The sequence below is a fragment of the Acomys russatus genome, unplaced genomic scaffold (genome assembly GCF_903995435.1).
Source record: "Acomys russatus unplaced genomic scaffold, mAcoRus1.1, whole genome shotgun sequence".
NCBI classification, from domain to species: Eukaryota; Metazoa; Chordata; class Mammalia; order Rodentia; family Muridae; genus Acomys; species Acomys russatus.
The window spans coordinates 54,852-62,416 of NW_026131972.1; the positions used below are offsets into that span (position 1 = coordinate 54,852).

The 7,565-nt window shown below is 42.4% G+C and overlaps 1 pseudogene; it reads left to right on the forward strand.

Moving 5' to 3' along the window:
- The first annotated feature begins 426 nt into the window (after positions 1-426).
- On the forward strand, positions 427-1,110 carry LOC127186694 (peptidyl-prolyl cis-trans isomerase A-like; annotated as a pseudogene).
- The last annotated feature ends 6,455 nt before the right edge of the window (positions 1,111-7,565 follow it).

Genomic DNA, 7,565 nt, shown 5'->3' on the forward strand with positions numbered 1-7,565 from the left:
AATCACCAGGACAGACCGTTTATTGTTAACAAAAAAATAAATGCTGTTCCTCCTGTCACCGCTACCTAGGATTCAACTTCCTGACTAATGGGTTTGTTACAGTTTTTAAATTGTTCTATAATGTTCTATTGTATTAAAATTTATTTGTTTAGCTGGGAGTGGTGGTTCATGCCTTTAATCCCAGAACTTGGGAGGTAGAGGTAGGTGGATCTCTGTGTTCGAGGCCAGCCTGGTCTACAAAAGCAAGTCCAGGACAGCCAGGGGTACACAGAGAAACCCTGTCTCAAAAAACCATAAAATAAATAAATAAATAAATAAATTTTACAATGCTAAAACTTGATTGTTATGCTCTACCTTCATACTCAAAGCCTGAAAACACTACCTTAAAACTTGTTTAGCTGGCTTTTCAGACACCACTGCCCCCTGTTGTTGCTTGCTGTAGCCATGGTCAACCCCACCATGTTCTTTGACATTGAGGTTGATTGTGAGCCCTTGGGTTGCACCTCCTTTGAGCTATTTGCAGACAAAGTTCCAAGGACAGGAGAAAACTTTCGTGCTCTGAGCACTGGAGAGAAAGGATTTAGGTATAAAGTTTCCTCCTTTCACAGAATTATTCCAGGATTCATGTGCCAGGGTGGTGACTTCACACACCATAATGGCTCTGGTGGCAGGTCCAACTATGGGGAGAAATTTGAGGATGACAACTTCATCCTGATGCACACAGGTCCTGGCATCTTGTCCATGGCAAACACTGGACCAAACACAAGTGATTCCCAGTTTTTAAATTTTATTTTATTGGTTTTCCGAGACAGGGTTTCTCTGTGTAGCCTTAGCTGTCCTGGATTTACTTTGTAGGCCAGGCTGGCCTCGGACTTACAAAGATCCACCTGTCTCTGCCTCCCTGGTTCTGAGATTAAAGGTATGGGCCACCATGCCTGGCAGTTCCCAGTTTTTTATCTGCATTGCCAAGACTGAGCGGCTGGTGGCAAGCATGTGGTCTCTGAGAAGGTAAAAGAAGGCATGAGCATCATGGAAGACATAGAGTGCTTTGGATCCAGGAATGACAAGACCAGCAAGAAAGTCACCATTCCAGACTGTGGACAACTGTAATTCTTTTGACTTGCGGGCATCTTACCCATTAGACCAGTCCTTCTTTAGCTCAGGAGAGCCCCCCACCTCATCTGCTTGCAGTACTCTGTAATCTCTGCTCTCGTTGAAGTTCTTTAGGTTCCATATTGCTCTCATTCCTCTCCAAGTTTAGCTGTATTACAGAGTTAAGTTTATGATTATGAATAAAAAATAAATAGAAAAAAAGCATATTTAATCTTATAAATGTGATGTGATTAATCATACAGGAAACTGTTCTGCTCTCTTTTTATGGACCATGTTTAAGTTTTTTGTAATAATTTATTTAATTGTATTTTATGTGCATTGGTGTGAGGGTGTCAGAGCCATTGGAACTGGAATTACAGACAGTTGTGAACTGCCATGTCATGGCTGAGAATTGAACTCAGGTCCTTTGGAAGAGCAGACAGTCCTCTTAACCACTGAGTCATCTCTCCAGCCCCCTATGTTTATGTTTTTAAGGCTCTAACTTAATATGGATAAAACCTAAAGTCCTAGTCTTTAATTATTAAGGTCTTATAAATGATAAACCCCTTTAACATGTTCAAAATGTATTTTTAGTCATGCTAAGAACCAATGTGATCCATTTTATTTTCAAGGTCAAACATAGAATGAGATCATACATTTCTATTTTATGTTTACAAAGTATAATTTAGAGCAAATAACTAGATACAAAGCTCACTTCACTCAAATGTGTTAACCCTGAAACTTGTCAGAGATCTGCTGAATATGGCATTTAACATGTGTAAATTTATTATGAAAAAGAGAGATTCTCAGATCATACCAGCACTTCCCAAAAGTTCCAGAAGATTTGGGCACAATGGCAGGTGACTTCAACCCTGGATTGTGGTATACTGACCACTGAGCAAAACTGCTCCCAATCTCTCACCCTTTCTTAGAGCTCAGCCTAGACAGTGGACAAACTGGATACCCGGAGAGTGATTGTCTCACATTGCTGAAAACAAGGTGAGGTCAGTCTCTTACATGTTCGTCTTCTACAGAAACATCCTCTCGTCCTCTGTGCCTGATACCAGACTGTCTCTGCCCATGGTGCCATGCTGTCAGAAAGGACAACTGTGACAACTGTGTAATTACTGTTGACTATCACTAACTAGTCATCTATGTCATTTTAATTAATACTCAGATTCCTTTAGATTACAATAAAATTCTCAGGACTCTGATCAAATTGACAGCAAAAATGATATTAGCTTGATAGCTAAAAAACAGAGAATTAACTGCTTACCCCAAGGTAATCTACCATGTTAGTTCATTGGTCAGCTTATTAGCTAGTTAAAACTACTGGATACTAGATCTCTTATTTAAAATGGCAAACAGATTTGCTTTCCTCACAGACCTCAGCTTGAAGACAAACAGGCTTCAGATACCTTCCCAGCCCTCTTCATATGCAGGAGACCAAGCTTTAACTGTCAGGTCTAGATACAGTCCACCTTGTTACCAGACTTCTTTTTACCATTCTTTTAGCCAAAGGACAGTGATGACTTACAATAAGTTCACCTATGTCTTAAAGCTTCCGTAAAGATGTTTTATGAATCTTAGGAGGCCTAAGGTGTTTTATGAATATTGGAGGGTCCAAGAAGATGTTTTAAGGTTTATACGTGTGAGTTAAGAAAGGTAGAAGGTCTAAGAAAGTGTTTTAAGTTGGCAAATGCAAGTTATGAAGGTTTATACGTCTAAAAAGATGTTTTATTTCTTCCTGTTGCTGTGCTATTATTCTATTAACTGTTGAGAGTGTTGACACGGGTCAATGGAGCTCTAATTTATTAGTCTAACTGTGGTAAAATATTCCACTATAGGATTCTATCATAGTTCCAAGCTCAAAAATTGAAATTTCCTTTGATTACCTTCTGCTTAAAATGTCTCTCATTGTACTAAAATCATGTACTTCCAATCTTCTAAGTAGAGGGAAGAAGCCCCTCTGTCACACTCTGTCCTGATGCTGATGATCTCAGTTGAACAGTTCCACTAGCTGAGGAAGGGGCTTCAGCACATCCTGGTCCGGGACCGAACACGCTGAATAAAAGACTCAAATAGTATACAAACAACAAAGAACATTTATTCCTTAGGATCCAACAAGCTGGGGTTACCGTTCATACAGGATGGACCCCCCCCCCCCGTGAACTTGTAGGCTGTTTTTAAAGGCTTTTAGGGGAGTTCCTGAGGGGTGGTGTCAGGTAATCATTAGGCTAGAGAGCCCGGGCTACGTCATCTCTGGTTGGCTGCCCCAGAAAATGGAGCCCCAGGCCTGCTCTGAGCTAATAGAAACGGAAGCCTGTTGCTAGACTTATTTAACCAGATGTCGTGAGCCGAGGGAAGGAGGAACCTCATGGAGACGAGTATCGAGATTTTCTCAGATGCTTTATTAGTCACTCACTCATCACACTTCACGCAGGCATCCCAATACCTCTCCTGGTCTGCTGAGTACAACTGCAGCCTGGTCGATGGCTTCACAGGTCAGGCTCGCCATCTGTCCCGGTGCGCTGAGTGGTTCACGGTGTGCTTCCTCCTCTCTTGGTCAGGGCCCCGGTCTAGTCTGGTCTCTGATGGGTCTTTGGATTTGGGGTCAGCACAGTGGAGTGGTCTTTGTAAACATCACGGCCAGCCGGAAGTGGCCTTGTTCTCCGCTTATATACCCTATCTATGGGGGCAGGAATCGTGGCCCCTTTTAGCCAATGAGGTATCGGGTTATGTCACTCGTTTTGTATTATGCTTATTGTTATGCTCAGATAGACAACTTACGTCATTTCTTATCACAGCAAGCGCACTGTTTCACTTATCGCTACCAACATACATGTTTTTGTTTACTACATTTTCTCCTCTTTGTTTTACTTGTTCTCCACACCAGGCCTCTCACTGACCTTCCTAATTGATAACAGACCAGCATGGCCAATCCCTGAAGACATGGGGATCATGGGGAGGGGCTTCTATTCTGATCACAGCTCACTAAACAGTTTAAAGGGAAGAGACCCTGTCCTCCTCCTAGCTAGGGTTGAAGATCTTCTAGCCTAGATGCCCCAGATACAGGCACTGAGCACTAAATTAGCCTGAGATCTTGCACCAGAAAATGTCAAAGCCGCATCTCTTCCAACACCTGCTGGGCACCTGGGAATTACAAGATACAAACACAGCAGGTGGTCATTGAGCCGCAGCTCCAGCTTTTCTCACCTGCTGGCCTCTACTCCTTTAACCAGCTACACTTCTCAGTTAGCATTCCTGTCCTGAGAGTGAGGGTCTCACTCCAGGTCAAGGTTTTCACAGGGGCTTAGCCTTTCCATCCTGCTTTGCTTTGCCTTTGCTGGAGACACGGGGAGCAATAGGCTGCCTCCACTTATGCAAAACAAAAGGCCTTTGGTTTACAATAAACTCAGTGTTGACAGAGGCATGGTCTGCAGCAGGTGTGTGTTTGCCTTCTCCAAAGACAAAAGACAATAGACAAAGGCTTCTGCAGCCTTTTCTGTGCTCCTTGAGGGTTTGAGGGACTGTTCTTAAACCTGAACACTCTGAAGAACACATTGCCTTATGCAGCCTCTTCCCTTTGCTGTGTTGCAGGCATCTCAGAACTGAGAGGAAAATCCCTCCAGGCAACTGCACATGAGGAGAAAATGACTCAGAAAAAAAAGATCCCCTTTTCTCTAACCCGTGATTTCCTTTGACCTGGTGTATGTCAGAAAAGCAATGAGAGGGGAGGGCGCAGCCCATTTGGGTGGTGTCATGCCTGGGCTGGTGGTTCTGGGTTCTATAAGAAAGCAGGCTGAGCAAGCCACAAGGGAGAAGTCAGGAAGCAGCACCCTCCATGGCCTCTGCACTAGCTCCTGCCTGAGAATTCCAGACCTGCTAGAGTTCCTGCCCTGACTTCCTTTGATGATGAACAGTGATGTGGGAGTGTAAGCCAAATAAACCCTTTCCTCACCAACTTTCTTTTTGATCATGGTGCTTCATTAGAAAGAATAGAAACCCTAAAACAACCCTCGGGGCATGGAGCACAGCTGCAGTCAGGTAGGCATGATGCTGGAGCTGGAGCTGAGAGCACACGGCTGTGGTGGGGGTGGGGGTGGGGCAGTGTGGAATGGTGTGGCCTTCTGAAACCTTAAAGCCCACCCACGGTGACACATCTCCTGGGGGCGGGGGGAGGAGACCACACCTACAAATCTTTTCCCAATAGTTCCACCAACCAGACACCAAATAGCCACTTATATGAGCATATAGGAGCCCAACTTTATTCAAACCACAGTACTTTTCCATGTCCTGACAAAGGATACTGCATATGTGTTCCAATAATAATTTGCTAGGTAGAAACATTTATAAATGAATATTCACCGTAAATAATGAATACAGCATTCAGACATTACTTGATAAACAATGCTGTTTTAAGTAATTTTTGGTCTCTGAATCAGTTGAAATCATTTGTTGTCAGTGACTTAATCTCTTATAGAACTCTGTTAAAGATTTCAGTGAAGTACTGCTCAGTCCTTGCCCATGTGATGCTTTCTGTGATGGTCAATAAATACAGAGCAAAGCCCTTTGTTAGGTACACACACACACACATATGCACACGCACACACACACATGCACACACAGCAATTTTTCCGTTGCTGCACAAGTGTGTGTTTGTGTGTGTGTAACTTTGTGTAAGTATGTACTGTATGTTGGGCATGTTCCGATCCACCCACACAGTGCTATTATTCTCTATTTTCTTGTCTCTTCTATTATTTCTTTTTATCCCTCAGGACATTTTTACTTTGTTAATGTCATACAGGCATTCATACTTCTACATATCTGTAAAAATGTAGAAACACACACACACACACACACACAAACACACACATACACAGAGTATAATGAAAATAAAATTTAAAAATAAAAAGTACTTGCAGTCTTTTTGTTCCATACTCATTGGCATATGCTTTTGCTTTGATTTTTTTTCTACAAAATTTATGTATAATAAGTAATGGTCAGTCAGCTTAAAATTTTTTCTTTATGTTGATAATGTCATTTTCAATGATCTTGGTACTTTCATAAATATTATACTATCTGCACATAAAAATGATTTACCTCTGGCTCTTTTAGTCTTATACTTTTATATTAGTAAGTACCAACAAAAACTTTCAATATAATATTGTATGATAGAACAGGGCTCCTTGCCAACTCGTAATCCATACTAGTGACAGGAAGTAAAACACTACTTTCTCCATTCTAACCAGAACTATGTTCTGTGGTCTTCACTTTGTAGGGCGTGGTAATGGAAACAAGAGTGGTGTTGCTACGACCTCTTCTGGGCAAAGATGGTCACGCGTTTCACCTGAAGAAATGAGGATGTGTATTACCTGGTGTGGGGCGCCACCTTGTGGAAAGAAGAATTTAGTGCATCTGATCTGCGTCTTCTCCCACAGTTGTCTTGGTCTGCAGCTACTTGATGACTTCAGTCATCCTCACCACAAGCACCTCTTCTCTCTCAAAACCAAACCCAACCTTAGTCATAAAGGAAAGGCACAGATTGGAAAGAAGGCTCAAAGGTTCAGAACATCGGCTGCACTTCCAGAAGTCCTGATTTCAATTCCCAGCAACCACATGGTGGCTCAAAACCGTCCACAGTGTGATCTCACGCCCTCTAATGGCTGGCATGCATACACGCATACAGCGGTATGTACACAATAAAGTAAATCTTAAAAAAAAAAAAAAAAAAGGAAAGGCACATTTGATCTCCTATACTTAAATATATTTTATAATGAGCTAATAGTTAATTGTTTGTGAAATCAGGAAGAAACTGCCCCAGATGCTGGGCATGGTGGCACATGTCTTTAATCCCAGCACCCGGGAGGCAGAGGCAGGTGCATCTTTGATAGTTTGAGGCCAGCCAGGTCTACAAAGTGAATCCAGGAGAGCTACGACTACAAAAGAAACCATCTAAAAAAAAAAAAAGAAAAAAAGAAAGAAAGAAAAAAGAAGAAGAAAGAAAGAAAGAACAAAAAAGAAAAGAAAAGAAAGAGAGAAGCTGCCCATCAAGGTGCTGGCTCACTATTACTCCCAGCACTGCGGGCTGTGTGTCCCTTCTGGGTGTGCACAGTACAAGACCAAGCTTTGTTATGCCAGGAGAACATTCATGAGAAGTTAAAACAGATCAGCCAGGCAGATGAGAACAGAGGGACTAAAACTAATATAAAAATGTAAGTATTGCCGGGCGTGGTGGCGCATTAATCCCCGCACTCAGGAGGCAGAGGCAGGCGGAGCTTTGTGAGTTTAAGCCCAGCCTGGTCTACAAGGTGAGTACAGGAGAGTACAGGCTAAGTCCAAGGACCTGAGTTTAATCCTAGGACAGCCAAGGATACACAGAGAAACCCTGTCTCAAAAACAAAACAAAACAAAACAACCTGAAGATACAACTATATCGCCGTCTTACATAAACATTTTGGATCTTAAACCGT